The sequence below is a fragment of the Macaca fascicularis genome, chromosome 4 (assembly GCF_037993035.2).
Source record: "Macaca fascicularis isolate 582-1 chromosome 4, T2T-MFA8v1.1".
In the NCBI taxonomy this organism is placed as follows: Eukaryota; Metazoa; Chordata; class Mammalia; order Primates; family Cercopithecidae; genus Macaca; species Macaca fascicularis.
The window spans coordinates 21,972,549-21,994,331 of NC_088378.1; the positions used below are offsets into that span (position 1 = coordinate 21,972,549).

General features: G+C 37.0%; 1 protein-coding gene and 1 long non-coding RNA gene across 4 annotated transcripts in view; both read left to right on the forward strand.

Moving 5' to 3' along the window:
- The window catches only part of SLC35F1 (solute carrier family 35 member F1), a 398,950-nt gene that overhangs the window by 114,407 nt on the left and 262,760 nt on the right, over positions 1 to 21,783 (forward strand). The gene's annotated exons all lie outside the window — the stretch shown is intronic.
- Positions 13,886 to 17,855, forward strand: LOC135970523 (uncharacterized). The gene is made up of 2 exons (XR_010586211.2): positions 13,886 to 14,028; positions 15,821 to 17,855. It is a non-coding gene; the product is annotated as an uncharacterized lncRNA (long non-coding RNA).

The following is a 21,783-nucleotide window of genomic DNA, read 5'->3' on the forward strand; positions in this document are numbered from 1 at the left end:
TTGTGTACTCTGACAGTTATTAGTAATGCTACAAAATTTTATACTGTTTACAAAAGTTGAATGAACTTAAAAACATTTCTTTACTAAAAAAGTGTAAAATGTTGTTGTTGTTGTTGTTGTTTTTCCAATACTTTCCACCCTTCACTATGCTAATGTGAACTACTAAGCCCTAAAGAGGGGAACTATAGTATGCCACTGTTTCCTACTTACTAGGCTTTGCATCCCTTTCCTTTCTTTTACTTACAGAATGTCTTCTTGGAGAGGACATTCCAATAAGGGAAGAGAGAACTAATGTGAGTAAAGTTTATCCTGTGTATTAATTCTGACATGAGAAGTATTGTGGATAAAAGTAAAGTAGAGAAAGGAGATACATGTGTTGAAGTGGTCAATTGTAAGGGTGGTCAGGGAGAGAGGACATATTAAAGACTTAAAGGAGGTGAGGAAGCAAACCATGCTTCCCTCTGGGGGAATCACATTCCATGTGCAAAGTTGCTGAGGTTAGAGCAGCCTGGTGTGTATGCAAGGCAGGAAGGACAGTAAGGTTGAGGTGGGAGTGGGAGGAGATGTGGTCAGAGGTTTGTGTCTGAGTTTGTTTCTGGCAGCACTTGAACAGAGTGCAGTTCCTAGCACTGGGGCATTGACTTGAGATTGTATAGAGTTGGTTTCTGCTTTTGTGTTTCCCATCAGTGACAGCACGTTAGCATCTGTTGTTGCTCCTTCCCACTACTTTGGCCAATGGCTCATTGACACAGGAGGAACCCTGGCCAGAGTAGTTTCTCATCTGACCCGTTCTGGAAGAGCAAAGCGTGATTCTGTGTGACTTTGGAGAAACAAGAAGATAAGTAGAGCATACTACAGATTGGCTAAGGATCTCTTAAAAAGGAGAAAGTTGTTGAGTTTCATCCAGGAGTCTGGGGGCAATAAAGGAAGAGTGTAAAGATCTTTGGGGGTGGGGAGATGGGAGAGAGGAGATGGAAAACAGTCATCCCCCTAGGTTTATGGGTTTCACACCAAATAATCAAACATGGATTTGTTGGAGATCTTTCTGCTGGGGATTCTCTCAGATGTGATTTATAAAATTAGATATCCTTGGTGATTTATAGCTGTTCTCTCTTTGAAGCTTTCTTCATATATGTAATTTTAAGAAATTGTCTATTATATTTAACAGCAGAGGGTCATTTTATATCCTGTCTCACTCTTAGGAAATAAGTGTCCTCTAAGTAGGTCTTAATTTTTTTTCCTAATAATATGTAAAACATTCAAATCTCTGGAATTTATTTTTTAATGAATAAACTTTAGTTTTTGAGCAGTTTAGGTTCACATCACACCTGGGTGGAAAACAGATGGTTCCTACATACCCCTCTCCCCACACAGGCATAGCCTCCCTCACTATCAACATCTCACACTAGAATGATACATTTGTTAAAATCAATGTGAAATTTATTTTTTAATCAGATGGAATGAGAAGTGAAAAATCAGTATCCTTTTGAGGCGGATGTGATTTGGAATGGACCTGTTCCCTCTTAGTATTTTTTTAAAGCCTGGTTTCTTTATCCCTTACATCTGAACTTATTAGTAATTTTTAAGTACATGTATGTCTTAAATGATAAGTTATTTCTGCATGAAATATTACTTTCAAGGGCAGGTATGAGGTCTACTGTGATATTAGCTAATTTACAGATGAATAATTTTAGCAAAGGATTCACACAGCCCTGAGTTGAAGGAGATTCCAGATTCTCATTTGCCACATGGGCCTCTGGAAGTTCTACTGCAGTGAGGGATTATTGTGGCAGCTGGTGAGTCGGAGGCTAGTTCCAAGGGGTACATGAAGAGTGAATACACTAAAATCCTAGTGATGCAGGACAGGAGAGCCCCAAAGTGGGGCTTAGCCTGTGAGGGTTCTTAGCTTCACCCAAGAAATAATTCAAGGGTGAGCTGGAGTTAGGGTAGAAGAAAACGGCTTTATTGAAGCGACAGTGTTACTGCTCCGTGACTGCTCCTGCAGAGTAGGGCTACCCCATAGGGAGTGTGCTGCAAGCAACAGCACAGGGCAGCTTTGCAGTCATATTTATACCTATTTTTAATTCCATTAGATTAAGGGGCAGTTGATGCAGAAGTCTCTAGGAAAAGAGTGGTAGCTTTTGGGTCACTGGGTCATTGCCATGGAAAGGGGTGGTAACTCCCAGGTGTTGCCATGGCAATGGTAAACTGACATGGCACGCTGGTGGGCATGTCTAATGGGAAGCTGCTTCTGCCCTGTCCCTGTTTTTGCTAGTCCTCAATTTGATCTGGTATTCAATCCCACCTCTAGAGTTGAGTCCTGCCTCCTCCCTCACTAGTGTAAATATAAACAAAGCATGAAGTTCTTACGCAGATAGCTATTTAGGAGGAATTGTGTGTATGTGTATAAAATATTTCACAGTATATTAACAAATGATGCTTAAATTAGCTCAATGAACCCAGACACATTTTCTCCAGATACATTTTCTTCCTTTGGTTATTCATCTTTTGAATTCATCTGAGAAAATGCTTTTTATTTATATTTTATAGTCTGATTTCTGTAATCATAGATTTTTTTAAAGCAGAAAAAATGAGGGTGGACACAGAAGGCATGAGAACAGGGTCCGTTTACAGCTATAAGGACACAAAGCGAAGCAGAAATTTGTCAATTTGTATTAATTTATTTAGTGTATTCATTTAGAAAACTTCGATTAATCATCTATGTCAGCCACTGCACTTGGGGCTAGACACATGAGAGTGAATAACTCACAGTCTCTACCTTCAAGGAAGGGGAATGCATAGAGATGCCTTGACAGAAAACATCTCCCCTGCCTTTTTTTCTCCCTTCCGTCTTTCTTTTCTCTCCTCCTCGTTGGGGTAGAAAAAATAATAGTAATCTAGCCTGAAATAGTTTATACACAATATGCTGTTTCTCTTCCAACTTGATTTAACCGTTACAGTTAATTCCAGTGTAATAAAAATGATTCTTAGAAATGTTACAGTTGGTGTTTTTCAAAGCTATTTGATATTATACAGTCTATTTCTTTTCCTTAGCCTGTAATTTGTCATCATGCTCTCCTGTAACCTAGAAAAGCTATTGGCATTTAAGGTCTTTACTTATTAAATACCTTTCATGAGCCGACTTGGTTTATTAACCTGGATTTTTTTCTATCTATATTTTAGGTAGTTTAAAATCCTTTCCTTCAACTAAGTTTTGAGTTTTATAATCATTCTTGTTTGGCTTTTCTCACCTTTTGCAAATTTGTATGCTTCTCTTGGGAACTGAAGCTTGCAGGTGATGTGCCATTAATCTTGCGTCTTTTTTCTCTTTGATGACATCTTTTCTTCAAGCCTAAATAATTATGATTATTTTGGCCACCATGTTGCCTTATCAACATGATTATTTTATTCAGCCTTCTCACATATATGTTCCCTCTGGCAAGACTTCCCTCCACCAAGTTTTTCTCTTTCTGAAATAAATAAATAAATGATTCCAAGCACTTTTCCAGGAAAATATGCTCATTTGCATTTTATTGAATGGCATTTTATTTTCTTCCAATATTAGTACTGCCCTTGACTCCTTTTTATAGTTTTTCTTACACGCCCTGGATTTAGAACTCAAATTATTATCAGTGGCTCAGTAAATGTTAGCTAATGCTTTTTAAAACTTTAAGATGCATATCCCTTGGATTTGGAGATTTTTACATTAACTTTAAAATAAGGAGTTATTTTTGGGTGCATTAATAAAACCTCTGAGGCATTATCTTTCCTTACTCTTCAACTGTGTTAGTTTTTATTTGACATATGATGAGATTCAAGAAGAAACTTAAATTTGAGAGAAGGATTGACAATTTTAAAACATCCAGTTGAGGAAACAACAGGGCCACAGTAATATCATACGTTTGCATTTGTATACATTCACACTAGCTTTTTTTTTTTCATCTTTTATCCTGAAGTGTGTTATTTCTCTATATTGTAATGATGAGAAACCTCAGATCCAGAGAAGCATGGCACCTGGTATGGAGTGCATATTCAGCCACAGCTGCAAGAAGAGGGGGAAGACATGCTAGGCTTACATAATCAGTGTTACCCACATAGTCAAGGTAAAACTATGCTGGAGTGATTGATTTACTCAGTGAATAAGCATTTAGATCTCTTCTGTGAACCTGTCGGCTCACTGAGGTCTGTGCTGGCCACATTGTTCATCATTATATTTCAGATTTAGTGATACAGGGACTGAAATATAATAGGACTCTCTTACCTATTTATTGAATCAATCAATCAACAGGAGGCAGCAGCTAAATGGAAGGAAGAGGTCAGAAGGGCTGCAGATGTGCTACTGTCAGAATATTTTGTGTACCAACTTCAGATAGTAGAACAATAAAATGACTTTTTATTACTTTTTGCCATAAACTTGTTATCCTAGCAAGGATAGCAATTTTTTTGTGTGTAAAGACAGAGTGTAAATATTTTAGGCTTTGTGGGCCACATATGGTCACTGTTACTTTTTTTTTTTTTAACATCTTAAAAATATAAAACCTGTTCTTAGCATACAAAAATATGTTCAGGCAATACAAAAACAGGCCTGGCCGGGCATGGTGACTCAAGCCTGTAATCCCAGCACTTTGGGAGGCTGAGGCAGGCAGATCACTTGAGGTCAGGAGTTTGAGACCAGCCTGGCCAACATGGTAAAATTCCGTCTCTACTAAAAATACAAAAAGTAGCCAGGCATGGTGGCACATGCCTGTAATCCCAGCTATTCAGGAGGCTGAGGAAGGAGAATCGCTTGAACCCGGGAGATGTAGGTTGCAATGAGCAGAGATTGCGACACTGCACTCCAACCTGGGTGACAGAGTGAGACTCCATCACAAAATAAATAAATAAATAATCAATAAATAAAATGAATATACTAAATCAGGCCTGAACTGGAGTGGGCTTGTGGTCTGTAGTTTCTCTGCTGTAGAATAAAATAATTAGAAAATTATCCTTGGAGTTCACGTTATGCTTTGTTTCACCTGTGACTATATTATAACCAGTTCCTTGAGATCTTTCTTTAACTAACATCATTTATATAATCCTCCCAGACTCTTTATTTCAGGGGTACATAGTAATCGGGCTCTGCTTCCCCTTTTTTTCTACAACTTTATTGAGATATAATTTATAATGTTCTTACTCAGGTTTTGATGTTGGGTTATACTGGCCTTGTAAAACTAGTTGAGCAGTGTTTCTTAGTCTTTTGTTTTCTGTAGTATTTGTGTTAGACTGGTTTTCTTCCTTGAATCTTTGTTAGAATTTACTGGCAAAACCACCTGGGCTTGGAATTCTCTTTTGAGGACAATTTTGATAAAGAATTTGATTTCTTTAATAAATATAGGGCTCTTTAATTTATGTTTCTTCTTGCATCAATTTTGCTGAATTTTATTTTTCAATATTTTTTTTTCCTGTTGCATCTAAGTTATCAAATTAGTTGGCATAAAATTGTTCTTAGTATTCTCCTATCGTTTAATGTCTGTAAAATCTCTGTGGATACATCTTTCTTGATATTGGTGCTTTCTATCAGTTCTCCTTTTCCTTAATCAATGTACTCGGGGGTTTGTGCACTTTGTTCAACTTTTCAAAGGACCAACATTTGGGCTGGGTGCGGTGGCTTATGCCTATAATCCCAGCACTTTGAGATGCCAAGATGGGCAGATCACCTGAGGTCAGGAGTTCAAGACCAGCCCAGCTAAAGTGGTGAAACCCCATTTCTACTAAAAATAAAAAAAAATTACCTGGGCATGGTGGCGCATGCCTGTAATCCCAGCTACTCTGGAGGCTGAGGCTGGATAATTGCTTGAACCCAGGAGGCAGAGGTTGCGGTGAGCTGAGATCTTGCCAGTGCACTCCAGTTTAAGCAACAAGAGTGAAACTCCATCTCAAAAAACAAACAAACAAACAAATAAAAAAGCAACATTTGGCTTTGTTAATTTTTTAAAATTATTTTTCTATCATTTCTTCCATTTATTTCTGCTATTACTTTTGCTGTTTCCTTACTTCCATTTATTTTGAGTTTACTTTGTTCTTATGTGTATAGCTTCTTGAGGTAGAACTTCAGGTTATTGGGGTTTTTTTTTTTTTTTAACCTAATACATGTACATAGATTTCCCTGAAAACACTGCTTTAGGTGTATCCCACAAATTTTGATATGTTATAGTTTTGTTGTCACTTAGTTAAATGTATTTCATGATTTCTCTTGTGATTTTAGTCCATACATTACTTAGAAGTTGTGGTTAGAGAACAAATTTTATAGATTTTGATCCTTTTAAATTTCTTAAGACTTGTTTTAAATCCAAGTCTACGATCTCTCTTGGTAAATGCACTTGAAAAAAGGGAATATTCTGCAGTTGTAAGATGTAGTATTCTATAAATGTCAATTAGATCAAGTTGGTTGATAGTGTTGTTCAGAACTTTAATGTTTTCACTGATTTTTTGTTGTTGTTGTTGTTTTGTTTTTTAAAGACGACGTCTCACTCTGCCACCCAGGCTGGAGTGCAGTGGCATGATCATGGCTCACTGCAGCCTCCACCTCCTGGGCTCAAACAATCCTCTCACCTCAGCCTCCCAAGTAGCTAGAACTACAGGTGGATGCTATGCATGCCACCATACCAGGCTAATTTTTAAACTTTTTTTTTTTTAGGGATGAAGTCTCACTATGTTGCCAAGGTTGCTGTTGAACTCTTGGCCTCAAGTGATCCTCCTGCCTTGGCCTCCCGATATGCTGGGATTACAGGTGTGAGCCACCATGCCGGGGCTGGATTATTAAAAATCCGGTTGTTCTATCAATTGCTGAGAGAGGGGCATTATGACCTCTAACTATGATTTTGGAATGGTCTGGTTCTTGTTAATTCTGTTAATTTTTGTTACATATATATTTGAGGGTCTATTATCAAACACATGTTTCTAATCTTTTTTCTGATGAATTGTCCTTTTATTATTATGAAACAGCTCTCTTTATGTCTGTTAATACATGTTGTCTTGAAATCTATTTTATCTGATATTAATATAGCAACTTCAGCTTTTGTATAACTAAGTTTTGTATCTTATACCTTTTTCTACCCATTTTATTTCAACATATCTCATTATATTTAAAGTGTATCTTTTAAGGATAATATATTATTGAGTCTAGCTTTGTGTCTGCTCTGACAATCTCTGCCTTTTAATTGGGAAATTTAGGCCATTACCATTTAACATAATGATTATCATTTTTTGGATATGGGTTTACCTTTTTATCATTTTTTAATCTGTGTTAATTTTCTCTGCTTTTTGTTCTTTTGTTCCCTCTTACCTGCCTTTTTTGGAGTTATTTAAATATGGTTTGGTATTAGATTTTAAATTATTTATCAGCTTTTGTCTATAACAATTTGAATTTTGGGGGGGGTTACTTTGAGTTAATATTTTACCATTCTACTATAAAGAAACATGCACATGTATGTTTATTGCAGCACTATTTACAATAGCAAAGACTTGGACCCAATCCAAATGCCCATCAGTGATAGACTGGATAAAGAAAATACGGTACATATACAACATGAAATACTATGCAGCCATAAAAAAGAATGAGTTCATGTCCTTTGCAGGGACATGGATGAAGCTGAAAACCATCATTCTCAGCAAACTAACACAGGAAAAGAAAACCAAACACTGCATATTCTCATTCATAAATGGGAGTTAAACCGTGAGAACACATGGACACAGGGAGGGGAACATCACACACTGGGGCCCATTGGGGAGTGGGGGACAAGAGGAGGGAGAGCATTAGGACAAATACCTAACGCATGCAGGGCTTAAAACCTAGATGATGGGTTGATGGGTGCAGCAAACCACCATGGCACATAGACACCTATGTAACAAACCTGCACATTCTGCACATGTATCCCAGAACTTAAAGTAAATTTAAAAAAATACTTTTTCAGGTAAAATGTAGCCATCTTGCAGCCCTATAGATCCCATTAACAAGCCCTTCTGCTATCTTTTCATATTATGGTTGTCATATGAGTTATATCTATATACATTAAAAGCCTACTGAAAAATGCTATAATTTTTACTTAAAGCAGTAAGTAACTTAAACCATTTTAAATAGTTTAAGTGGAAAAACCCATAGTCTTTTATATTATTGTAGATATTTCCCATTTCTGATTTTTTTCTTCATTATTCAATCATAGATTTCCTTCTCATATTGTTCCTGTTTGGCCTGAACAACTTTATTTAGCATTTCTTGTAAAGCAGGACTCCTGGCAATAATAATAATAATAATAATAATAATAATAATAATAATTTAGTTTTCCTTTATCTGAAACTGTCTTTATTTTGGTAGGGATCGTGTCAAGTCTGTAGATCAATTTGAGGAGTGCTATATATATTTTAACAATGTTAAATCTCCAATCAAAGAACATGAGGTGTCTTTCCATTTGTTTATGTATTCTTTAATTTCTTTTAATCTGCTTTGTAGTTTTCAGTGTACCTGCCTTTTCTTTTGTTAAATTTACTTCTAAATATTTTATTATTATTATTATTATTATTTGAGATAAGATTTTGATCTGCTGCCCAGGCTGGAGTGCAGTGGTGACATCATGGCTCACTGCAACCTCTGCCTCCTGGAGTCAAGTGTTTCTTCTGCCTCAGCCTCCTGAGCAGCTAAGACTACAGTTGTGAGGGACCATTCATGGCTAATTTTTAATTTTTTTGTAGATACGAGGTCTTGCTTTGTTGCCCAGGCTGGTCTTCAACTCCTGGCCTCAAGCAATCCTCCTGCCTTAGCCTCCGAAAGCACTGGGATTATAGTATTTTTGATGCTATTAGAAATTGAATCATTTTCTTCATTTTATTTTTTGTATTATTCATTGCTAGTATACAGAGATAAAATTAATTTTTGTATATGGATGTTGTATCTTGCAACATCAGGTAATACTGCTGAACTCATTTATTAACTGTAATAGATTTTTTAAGATTCCTTAGAGTTTTGAAGAAAATGTCTTTATTTTGCCTTTATTACAGAATAAGTTTTTGGGATATAGAATGTTGTTTCAACAGCTTTTTTCTTTCAACGCTTTCAAGATGTTGTCCTACTATCTTCTGACCTACGTGGTTTCTGATGAGAATTCTGTGATTATTAGAATGCTTTATATGTAACGTATCATTTTTCTCTAGTTCATGTCAAGATTTTTTTTCTTTATTTTTGGTTTTCAGCAGCTTATGATGTATTTAAGAATGGTTACCTTTTAATTATTCTGATTGGTGTTCACTGCGTTTAATGAATCTATAAGTCTGTGTCTTTTACCTAATCTGAGGTGTGCTTAGCTATTATTTCTTTAAATATATTTTTTTCTGTTTCAATATCTTTCTCCTCCCTCTAATTAAAAATATATTAGGTCATTTATATTGCCTCACAGGTCTCTGAGGTTTGTTCATTCTTTTTTCATTTTGTTTTCTTCCTTTTCTTCAGATTGGATAATTTCTATTGCTCTATTTTCAATTTCCTTGCCTTTTTCATCTACTATTAAGTTCATCCATAGTGTTTTTTAAAAATCATATGCATTGTATTTTTTTTTTAGTTTCAAATATCTGGTTTGGTCTCCTGAGATTTCCTTTTTTCATTCATTTCAAGTTTATTTTTCTGTTCTTCTTGTAGCAAAATTGTAGTAGCTGCTTCAATATCTTTGACAATTTTAACATCTAAGCATCTCAGGATTGCCTTTTTTTTTTTTTTTTTGCTTCAGACTGGCTTACTTATTTCTACTTCTTTCTGTGTGTATGCTGGACACTAAATGTTATGCTATATAGACTTTGGGTTCTGTTATAATCTTCCGAAGAATGTTTGGTTTTAGTAGACAATTAACTTGTTTTGGTTTCAGTAGACAATCAACTTGATTACTTCTGTCTTGCTTTCTGTTGGCAGTGATTCAAATCTCAGTTCAGCTCTTTCAGCTTTTGGTATGCTGCTTTGGGTCTGTCTCACACATGTGTATTATTTTCAGTTAGGCTAAGACCTGTGTGGTCTTACACAGAATTAGGTGTTTCCTTCTTTCTTTACCCTCTGGGATTTCTCTCCCACCCTCTAGTTGCAGAGACTCCTTTCCCTGTGCCTCTAGCTAGAAAGATGGCAAAGAATCAGAGTTTTAGCTACTTACACTGTAAAGCTGCTCTACGACTGGGTTCCACCCTCTGGGCAAAGGTACAAGAGGAAAATATAACTGGGAAACTAATCCCTATACTGAGTGTCTCTCCAAGTTTTGTCTGCCTGCCCTAGTCTTCTTACCCTTGCTTCTGTTCAGAGTCCTTAGGTAGTGTTGTTGCTTTTCTAGAATTTGTAGGCATAATCAGTGAAAAGGGATGGATTATAGGAAAAGTACACTGCTATGGTAGAACTGGAAATTATCCAGTATCCTTTTATTAATAAAGATAAAAGTTACTTCTATAAAGAACAAAACAGTGATGGGGTAGCATGAGTACCAAGTCTAGTTCTAGAAGTATTTAAATTTCTTTTATCATAGTGGGAGACAATGTTTCCATAGTCAAATTAATTATTCTAGGCATATGCATAGGATAGAAACTTAGAAATTTGGGGTGGAGGGACATTAAAGGTTATTAGTTTAACCTCATCCTCATCGTTTTGCATATCATGCCCCAGAGTGAAAATTAAGGCCTCAGTTAACTCAGTCCACTGTTAAGATTCGCCATGTAGTTGCTGTATGTGCCATGTATTTTCACATAAGTATGTGTCCTGAAGTCATAGTGTCTGTGTCTGGAGTGTGAACACTTTTACATCTCCCTAACCCCAAAACCTAAACTTTAGACACAATTTTATAAAAGAGGGAACCCAAACAAATAAATATTTGTTGCAAATTTAACCACTTAGGTTTATTGTTAAATTACATTTATTTTGGTTCAGGGGCATAAATACAAGTTAAGATTTAATAGTTGTCTTTCTGATTTTTTCTAGTAATATAGGAAATATGAAAAAGACTTAAATAATTATGTTCTGTGCTTTTATAAGAATATAACAAAACTGACTTTAAAAAATAATGAATGATTCAAGTGATCTAGAATCTGCAAGATTTGATGCAGGTGATGGTGGTGGAAGTAGCCAAATTGGCTATTTAAAAATATGTTTTTAGCTAATTTATTAAAATATGAAGATGTATAAGGAGGTTGAATATTTGGGGGTTTCTCAGAATCCTTTTCCAGTATCTCCCTGTCTTGAAAGTATTCTGTATATTTACTAAAGATATCTTATAAATTTACATCTTTAGTAATGTTACTTCCATGTAAAATATGTGCAGTACACGTACTCTAACCCTCCTATAAAATTTAGTTCAGAGCCCTTCACTGCCTGTCAACCCTGATGGCCAGCCTCATCTAACACTTCTGTCATTCAAATAATACTTATTATTAATAAATGCCTACTGTTGTGCCAGACTGTATCCTAGATATTGGAGATATAGTGGTGGGATGGGGCTGGGGAGAGATTTAGATAAAAATCAAGTAAATAAGTAAACATCAAAATGCGATGTTTGGTACAAAGGAATAAAGTAGGGTTTCTAATCAAGAGGGTGGGTTGAAGGTGCATTAGAGAGGGAGATAGAGATAGAGAAAGGCCCCTTCAGAGATCTCGCAAGCAAAGGAATCAGCAATGGAAAAATGCCCCGAGGCAGAAACAAGTTTGGTGTATCAGAAAGACAGAAGGAAGGTGGAGTGGGTGGAGTGGAGTCAGGGATTGGAAAGGCAGCGGGTTAGAGAAGTTGTCATACTTGAGTAATTGGGACCTTATCTACGGATGAGGACTTCAGATGTTATTCATGGTCATTTGCTACAGCCTATGAGACCATCTTCTTTTAAAAAAACATCATCTCTACTTAAACTTTTATGCTGTTGCATACATAGCTGTCCCCATATGGACACTCTCTGCCTTATTTCTTCCTGTTGAACTCTTAGCCCATTTTAAAAAATGAAGCTCAAATCCAATATCATCCATAAAGTCTTTCCTGATTGCTCTTACAGGATGTATTTTTTTTTCCTTCTCTATGTAGCCATCCATTCATTCTTGGAAACTCAATTAGTCACTGAGAACGCACTATGTTCCAGGCACTGTGCTAGGCACTAGGAATACAAAGATAAATAAGACACTGTCCTTACCTTTGCAAAGCCCATTATTTGGTGAAGAAGATAGCCATATATGAGCAGATCATTATGGTTAAGCATGATGAATGCTCTAACCAATTAAAAATGAAGCACATTGGGTGGTGGCACAAAGCGTGAAACAACTACCTCTACCTGCATAGAGTTTCAAAGGATGAGTAGGAGTTCAGTGTCTGGGGAGAGTGAAGAAGTTCATCTCAGACCCTGAGTCTGAATATGCAAAGACATCAAAACATGAGTGTGCCTTGTGAGTTTGAGTAATGGTGGAAGATCCAAGATGAACATCAGAAACTTGAGCATTAAGTTGCAGATGATTGTACAGGGCCTTCCACATATTGCCAAGGAATTTGGACTTGATAGGTTAGAGGGAATGTTACCTGGTGGGAGTATGGAGTATGATCTTGAATAGGGAGAGAAGATGAGCGATCATGTTGGTCTGTTGCAATAGTCCAAATGAATGATGGCAAGTATTTAAGCATGCATTTCAGCAATGGCAGAATGAATGAACAGAAAGGGCTGGATCTAAGAGACAGTTCTGCCTTAGAAGCAACCAGTATTGGTGACCAATTGAATGTGGAACATATGGGAAAAGGATAGCTTTTGGAAAGGCTGGCTTGGGTGAATGGTGTTCCCATTAACTAAAATAAAAAACAGAGGTGGAGGAACATGGTTAAAGGAAAGAAAATTAGTTCCGTTTTTAACACGGTGTGTTGAAAATTCCTGCAGCGCACCCCAGACACACATTTTGTTTATTGCATTTACAGCCCAATTGGTACTTAGCAGCAGCTGCTGTGTGTACTGTGTGGTTAGGATTCTATTTATAAAGATGACTTATCTCACTGGGCAGAGTGTTGGCCATAAGAAAACAGAATCATGCATTTCACTTTTCCATATGTTCCTTAGCAGTATACACATGATCTGTCCTAACAGGTACTCAATAAATATATATTGCAGAAGAAATAAAAATCAGTTTAAGATTGATGATTCTGTTTTACGAGTTGTTTAACTGTTCTTTGGGCTCCCCATGCACCAATATAATATTAAGTTTATTGGTTAAGTGCCAGCCTGGTTTTCTTGTGTCCACCTTTATTCTGGAGTTAGAAAGAATGTCTTAGCACCAAATCTCTCACAGAGAAGAGTTTTGAATTTATATTTTTTCTTAAATTGGATTTATATTTTTCTTAAATTGACTTTTTTTTTTTTTTTTTTTTGCAGTTTATGTAATAGAAAGGGAAGGCATTTCATGGCATGTAAATGGTACCTTTTCAAGGCTTCATGTAGAAAAAAGGAGGGGCTATATCCATCTTATTTTCAACTGTTTACCTGGTATCTAGAGTTAGAATTGGTACATAGTAAAAGGTCAATACATATTTAACAGATGAGTGAGCTAATATAGATTTCCCCGTGTTTGTGTATTTCACTGGGCATTTTCATATGCCTGGGATGGGGAGTGTTAGACATATTCCCTCACACTCAATCATATTTAAATTCTAAAAGTACTTTAAATGTATTGTACACTTATGCACTTTTAGAAAATTTACCATTCTGACCTTTGTCAATTTTGCCAGGCAGGCAGTGTGAAGAAATGTTCTAAAGTTCTTTGCTCAGATCTACAGGTAAAATAAATTGTTTTTCTCTCCGCCACCATTTTCAAAATTGCTTTTAAATCAGGCCTTTTAGAGGAATCTGATTTTCCCTATTGTCTGTACAGGATGTGACCTATTCCCCTTGGTTTTGACAAGTCTGTGGTGATTACTGACAGAGGAAGGCAAAAGGGACTGCCAACAAATCTCTTGATTGAGCGGAATGCGGTGAACTGGCAGCACTTTACAGATGTGAGGATGCAACCTGCAGGTGCAGTCCAGTGCCTTGGGGTGGGGGGAGAAAGAACAGTGCAGCCCCAAAGCCAGTGCCTTCTTGGACCCTTCCCCCTTCAGTTTAGTCTACATACTTCTGGAACAGATGGCTTATTCAGGTTCTCATTTTGCCTATCATCCATAGGAACTATGGACTGCTTCCCCAATGTGGGGAACCTCTTCTACTGCACTGGAGTTTCATTCAAGGACACTCATTCTTTCTGCAACCCTATCCCTGCCTGCCATCGTCCTTTCCTCCCACCTGGGCTTCCTGTCTTTCTTCCTGTGGTTAAGTAATTTTTTTTCTTCTCTCTCCATGTCTCTGAACTCTTGGCATCTGTTACATCTGCTTGAAATCATTCTCCAGGATTCTTCACTTTGGGTGGAGTTGCAGGGAGGGTGTTTCCTGAGGTATGCCTTCACTGGGGCCACCATGACTCAGAGGCTGTGACTGGGAGGCCCTGGAATCATTTCTGTTTTTCCCTGAGGTCCTTATGTCCAGGAACGAGGGGTCCAGCCTCAGAGTGGTCAGTTGCATAGCTAAATAGCCAAAATAATTACCAGGTAATAGCCAAAATAATTAAGAATTATTCCAGCCTTTTGAAGGGTTTTGAAGAGGAAAAAAAACGACATAGTCCATAGCTGTACTTACAAAATCTTCTTTCTCCTCCTGTCCACATTCCTCAAACTCCAAATGGCTGTCCTCTTGGATCCAATTGAACTCGGTTTACTGCTCAGCTTCCCACATTCTTTCCTAGCACTTCATCATGGCTCAGAATTAGCCTCTGTCTCTACAAGATGCAATCCTTCTAATTTAGGAAGGGGAGAGGGAATTAGAAACAATGGGAGAAAGGAAGTTTGGGAACACTCTTCCTGTGATAATTTTTGTACTATTATGTTACATAGTATGAAAATATATTTTAAATGCTTCAAAATGAAGTCTTACATATACTAGTAGGTATGATGATAAGTTTTTAAAATAAATTTAAAATTATTTTGATATACCATTTCTTTCAAAGACAAAATACTAGCTTTTCAGGAAACAACTCCTTGTTTGACGAATGTATTCTTAAATAATTGACTTTGTGATGTCAGAATGGGTGAATTTTCACAATCTGGGATTGTATCTTCCATCAGAGGTTATATCAGCTGTAGTAAAGAGATTTTGAAATTAGACATGCTTTGCAACCAGAAAGGAAGAACATTTAACAAAGTGTTCCTAGGCTGTTAGCTATGAACATACTTGTCAGTTGCCAGAGTTAAGAGGGTCTCAGGTCAAGTTCACTAGATATATGCTGTTTATAGACAGGGAGGTCTCAAGGGCACAGCACAGAGCCTAGTTTATAGGAAGCTCTTGATGGATGATCTCTGAACTGAGCTGCTACAGAAGCTCTGAAGTCCAAAACTTTACTTTTGGACATTTATCTCCCAGAGCTGTGTGTCTTAATTTCTGAACTTGCCTGTCACACTCCTTTCTCTTCCCAGTCACATGCACATAAAAGTCCTCGCAACTGATTCCTATGTCTTTGAGATTTACTGGGGATCTTCTGCCTGTGCATCAGGGTGATTATGAGCTTCTGGAAGGAGGATGGAAGGGACAGTATCAAAATGCACAGGCCTACCCCAGAAGCTTAAATAGATCACCTTTTATACTTGCTTTTAGATGATGCTGATGAAGTTATCATAGTCATTTATTGTGGGGATGGGAGAAGGATGCTATGGTATTCTCATACGCTTTGGATGATTTTTCTCCTTTCTTTTACATTGTCACCATTTGTTTGTTTTTCCAGATACTGCTCATCTCTGGGTTGACCACAAGATCAGTTTGCTGATGAGGAAAGTAGGTGAACAGGCAGAATACCGTTTTTTCGTGGAATTGTGACTCAACCAGATGGATAGAAACCTGTTGTGTTGGAAAGTACACCAATTACTTACAGCCAAATACTTAATGTGCAAAGGCATTTAAAGAAATCTGTGAACGCTATCCGAAAATAATGCAAGGATCTATGGACATTTGTCCTTTTAGAAAGTGAACTGGCTTTTTAGGCGAAGTCTTACATCTTTAAAACTAGACCAAATGAATACCTTTTCATACACTATTCATTACCAAGTAAAATTTGGCTTATGTCTTAGATCTGCCCCTACTCAAAATTCAGTAACAGCAGTGGCATAACACCAATAAAGCTGTGATAGTGGCCAAAAATTCATGGTGCTGTAAAGCCAGTATCAGTTCTATTATTCAGGCTCCTTTACATACTTGTCTATTCTGTCTTTCTGAAAATAAGAAACAAATTAGATAATGCTTCAATGTGAGATTCATAATGTTGATACTTATTACTGAGTGCTCTTGCAAAGAGAAGCATGGAAATCTGGGTATGGGTTTTGAAATTGAACAGCTTGGGTTTGAGTTTCAGATCTAACACTTTACAGCTCTGAGGTGAGTGTACATGAGTGTCTAAGGCTGTCTAGCTTCGGTTTCTTTATCTGAAAAACTAGGTTGATAGTAACCAGTCTCAAAGTTGTGAGAATTAAATGAGAAAATGTTTGTAAAGCTCCTAGGATAGTGTCTGGGATATTGCAAGCACTCCATATATGGTAACTATTATAAACATCAGTTCATTTCATCTTAACAACAACCCAGTGAGACAGGTAAAGCAGTAATTATTGTTATACCCATTGCTCAGACAAGAAAGCAAAGTCCCAGCAAGTTGAAGCTACTTGCCAAAGGTTACACAGTAATTTAAGTAGTGAAAATGGGACTCCAATCTGTTTTCTGACTAAAAATTCCCAATTCTATCATATATCAAGCTTGATTTTATCCACAGTTTACAATTACTGATAGATTTTTGATATAGAAAAAAAAATTGTCTGATTTCATTGAGCCTGGAGACTCGGAAATGCTTTCCTGAGCTTAGTATAAATCCAGGAAGAGACATACTCTCAGAGATTCCAATAATTATTACACACCTTTTGCTTCCAGCAGAATATATGAAGACAAGAAGCTAAGAATAAAAGAAAACTCTGTTTTGGTTACTGAAACTTTCTGCTGTTTCCTACCCCATCAATTCCAATTGATTGGTAGTTCTGTGGTAGATGTGTCAAGGTGGGATGTGGCAATTTTTATTCTGTCATTCTTATCTTCACAAATTTTAGGTACAAAGAATTTATAACATCCTTTCCAAGTTCAAAGGGAATGATGTTTGTAGACATAAAACCTAGTGCATTCCCCTCACAAATTTGGTGCCCTCAGAATAGGTTTTGAGCCCTTGAGTGATGGCTACAATTACTAAGTGTTTCTAGGGTATTAGGTTTTATTTGAAGCACTTGAACAATTTTAGTAGATACGAACTTTTTTTAGTCAGCTTTATACTACTGTGGATAAAACAATAATGTTGGTTGAGCCAACTTCTTAAAACATTTCTTCCAAGGCTGAGCTGTGCCTCTTTGATAGCAAATGATTTTTCCCTGGACTTTATTAGAAAATACACATGTTGGCTGGGGTGGTGGCTCCCGCCTGTAATCCCAGCACTTTGGGAGGCCAAGGCAGGCAGATCACGAGGCCAGGAGATCGAGACCATCCTGACTAACACGGTGAAACCTCGTCTCTACCAAAAATACAAAAAATTAGCCGGGCGTGGTGGCGGGCGCCTGTAGTCCCAGCTACTCGGGAGGCTGAGGCAGGAGAATGGCGTGAACCCAGGAGGCAGAGCTTGCAGTGAGCCGAGATAGCGCCACTGCACTCCAGGCTGAGCAACAGAGCAAGACTCCATCTCCAAAAAAAAAAAAAAAAAAGAAGAAGAAGAAGAAGAAGAAGAAGAAAGAAAATACACATGTTGATTTCCACTCTAACATCCATCTTTGTAATAACGAGAATTTACTTACCTTAGTGTCCTTATCTTTGGACAACTCTAGTAATCAAAATATAAAACTGGCACTGGAAATAATAGCAATAAACAAGATGGTAACTGTCTTTAAGGAATTTACTACTTAGTGGTGGTTGGGCATGTTGCGGGGCATGTAGGGGTGGATAAAGACAAAGAATTGAAAAAGTAAAACAAAACCAAAAAGCAAAATAGTATTACAGTGCAATAAGGGCAGTGACAGAAGAGCAGAGACAATGAAAGCCTAAAAGAGGAGTGGCTAACTTTGACTGTGAGAAGGAGGTGCAGGACCAGAGAAGAATTATTGAAGTGATAACTAAGGAAGAACAGAAACTATCCAGGCAAAGCAAAAAGGAGAGGAAGAGAGTTTTAGGCAGGGAGAGCAACATACTTAAAGGACTGGAGAGTGAGCACAGGGTTTGAGGAGCTGAAAGAAATTCCCAGTTGAATCCTAGGTGACAAGGGGAATGGAGACCAGCAGAAGCTGAAGAGGAAGGTGGGACCAGGTCAGGCCAGGTTTTGTTGTAAACCATATTTAAGGAACTTGACCTTCATCCTGAGAAGAGTGTGTAGACATTAAAGTAAGGATACTGTAGACAGAGCATGACTTCTGTCATCCGTTAGCTGTTGACCTTGACTGGAGAGATGGAGAGAGAACACAATGAGTAGAGGGCTCCTGGTAGCTGTAGGGTGGAGAAAACATCATAAGCTGATGAAATCCAGTGGAACTGCATGTTCTCCAGTGTGTAACTAACTTTAAAGATGAGTACATTGACATCTAGAAATTTATTCCCCTTCTGCTATCAAATAAAGTTATACAAAAATTGTACATACTTCATTAAAGGACATATGTTAAGAATTTGTGCATTCTCTCCTGCTAACTGACAGGTATAGGAAATGGAAAAAAAAAAAGAATTTCTGCATTTTAGATTTAAAATTTACTTCCAAGTCAGTTTCCTAGTTATCTGCATTGTCGACTTTTACCATTTATCAAGCATTGTCTTTAAGTGTTGTACCTATTTAATTATCTCTTAGAAACATGGTATTTAATTTTCTAAAAAAGAAGCTCAAAGTATATTTCCTTTTGTTCCTTTGTTCAGTATGCATTGATTCTTACCAAGTACCCATTGTGGAGGCAGCTCTCTTGACAGATTTGCACTTGACTATTGCTTGGTACCTCACTGAATAATTGAGTAATTTTCTAATTACATGTTGCAGTGAGTGTGATGCTTGCTTGCTACTTTTTCAAAAAGATAAATAAAAGAATTTTCTAAATATTATAGTCAGAAGAAAAATAAATTAATCATAATTACAAGTTTCCCATTCACTTACCATATATTCATCACTGTGCAAGTCTTTGGGTGAGGGTGGGGTTATGAAAACATGTAAAATAAATAATACTTACTCCCTAGAAATTCACAATATTGGTGAGGAACCAGAACATGTGTGAAAAAAAATGGAGGATAATACAAGGAAAATATTATTAGGAACTCAGAGTTATGGTTGAAATTACAAAGTGCAAGAAAGATGAAAAGGAGGATCTCAGTATTAGCCAGAATAATCAAGTAAGTTTTCTTGCAGGAGGGATGCTGGAGCTCAGCTTGCAAGCTGACTTTGGATTTTAATGGCTTGTCTTGCTGGGGAAGGATTTATGGGTGAAAATTATTCTGTTTGCTTAATACAGTGCCGGAAGAACCAGAGTGCTGGTCAGGAACTGCATGACCTCAGTTCCTTCCCATATAGGTCCAAGCCCTAATGTCACTGCTTTGCATGAGTCATGTTCCAAACTACCTTCCATGTCTTATCAAGACCCCATCACTCCAGGGCTTGTCTCCAACCAATGTGCCATGGTTCACGGTTAGAGGTGGTAAATGCTGGGTCTTCTCATCTCACACTTCTCCTTAGGCTGTTAGTCTAGTAGAGAATGCCCTTTCTACTCCAGATATGATGGTCAAAAATAACAACCTGTAGCCACGCCTTCCCAACTGCTCCTTACCTAAAACCATTTGGTAGTAAACATCATCTATAAACAACTCACTACGTAAAAAGAAACTTTTTCTTCCCCAGGTGTCGTTCACATACAGTCTCAAACCACTAAAAGAATTTAAAAAGCAAGAATTCCCTAAATGCTAATAGGTGACTGAGAAAGTGAAGCAATCTTTGACCCTGAATGTGTACTTTCCTTGACACTTTGCCTCATTTTCTGATACGTAAATAAGTGCAGTACCTAGTTCCTATTGCACAAAGACAAAGCAACTTATGGATAGGAATATCCTTGAAAAGGTGAATTTAAAAGAGTCTTAAAAATGTAATATATTCAAGTGGAAACCAGCACAGAATTTTAACTGAATTACTAGTTAGCATTATCAGATATCATCACCTTCTTTTCAAATCACTTTCATGTCTGACCAGTGAGAAAAGCAAAAATAAAGTTTAAGGAAAAAACGTGTCATCAATTAAGTATACCAATTTCTATATATTATTGCTACGCATTTTTTCCTAAATTAAGAGAAAAGTTGTTTAGTTGTGGAAAAAAAACCTGAGGACCTAATTATGTTATTTTCATCATGGGACAAAAATTAGAATTTTATGAGAGAATAGTTAATTCTAGGTTAACACAAAATATTAATGAGTATTTTTTTCTGGAAAATGTAGAGTTTCTTTCCCTATTATGTAATTGCAATAGAGTTCTCAGGAGCTAAACATTTACATGAGATTGTTCTTTCCATAAACTGTTATGTTCAAAGAATGTTTGTCCTGTTCTCAAAGCCCCTTGTCTATATCAGTGGTGGTGCATAAAAATAGTTATCATTAGGCTGAGACGGGCGGATCACGAGGTCAGGAGATCGAGACCGTCCTGGCTAACACGGTGAAACCCCGTCTCTACTAAAATACAAAAAAAAATTAGCCGGGCGAGGTGGCGGGCGCCTGTACTCCCAGCTACTCGGGAGGCTGAGGCAGGAGAATGGCGTGAACCCGGGAGGCGGAGCTTGCAGTGAGCTGAGATCCGGCCACTGCACTCCAGCCTGGGCAACAGAGCCAGACTCCGTCTCAAAAAAAAAAAAAATAGTTATCATTAACTTTGATGTGGTGTTCCAGGTTGATCAGGCAGTGTAAAGGATTTGCATCAATATTGTGAGGAGCCTCATTTTGAAAAAAAAAAAAAAAAATCTGGTAAGGAAATTTACCTAAAGAAAAAGATTTTGTTTAAGGGCTCCAAATTAAATGAAATGTTGATAATTTCAGATTTTTTAGGAATTAGAAATCCAGTTTATGAAATTCCACTGCTCTCTGGCACTCCAAAGAGAGGATGTGTTACTTTGCTGCTTCTTAGGCATAGTAAGATTTAAGATGACTAGAAATCTGGATTATTGTCTAAAAATGAGGGTATGTGATAATAATTGTATAGAGAGCTAGGCCAGCACTTAGAATATCACAGAGATGAATAAGACAGACACCTGGCCTGAAGACCATAACTCAAATGTCCATGGAGGAAAAAATCTTATCTCCAATAATCTTAAATTGTAAAAATAGTATTATAACAATGTTAATACAGAAGGTCATTGAATAAACCCTCCCTAATCCTATTATCCTGATACATTTGATTACATATAAAAGTATTTTTTCGTATAGTCTTTGTCTCTCTCCACATGTTTATTTCACATAACTTAATATTTATTTTTCACTTAATGGTCTATGGTGAACATTTCCCATATTGTTTTGATAGTGTTCATATTTGTAATTTTAAATGGTTGCATTATATCCTATTTGAAGCACTAACATTTACTTAAACATTTCCCTTTTTAGTGTTTTTATTTTTTGTACTGTAAATGTTTATTATGTAATAAACATTTTAATGTGCACATTATTTT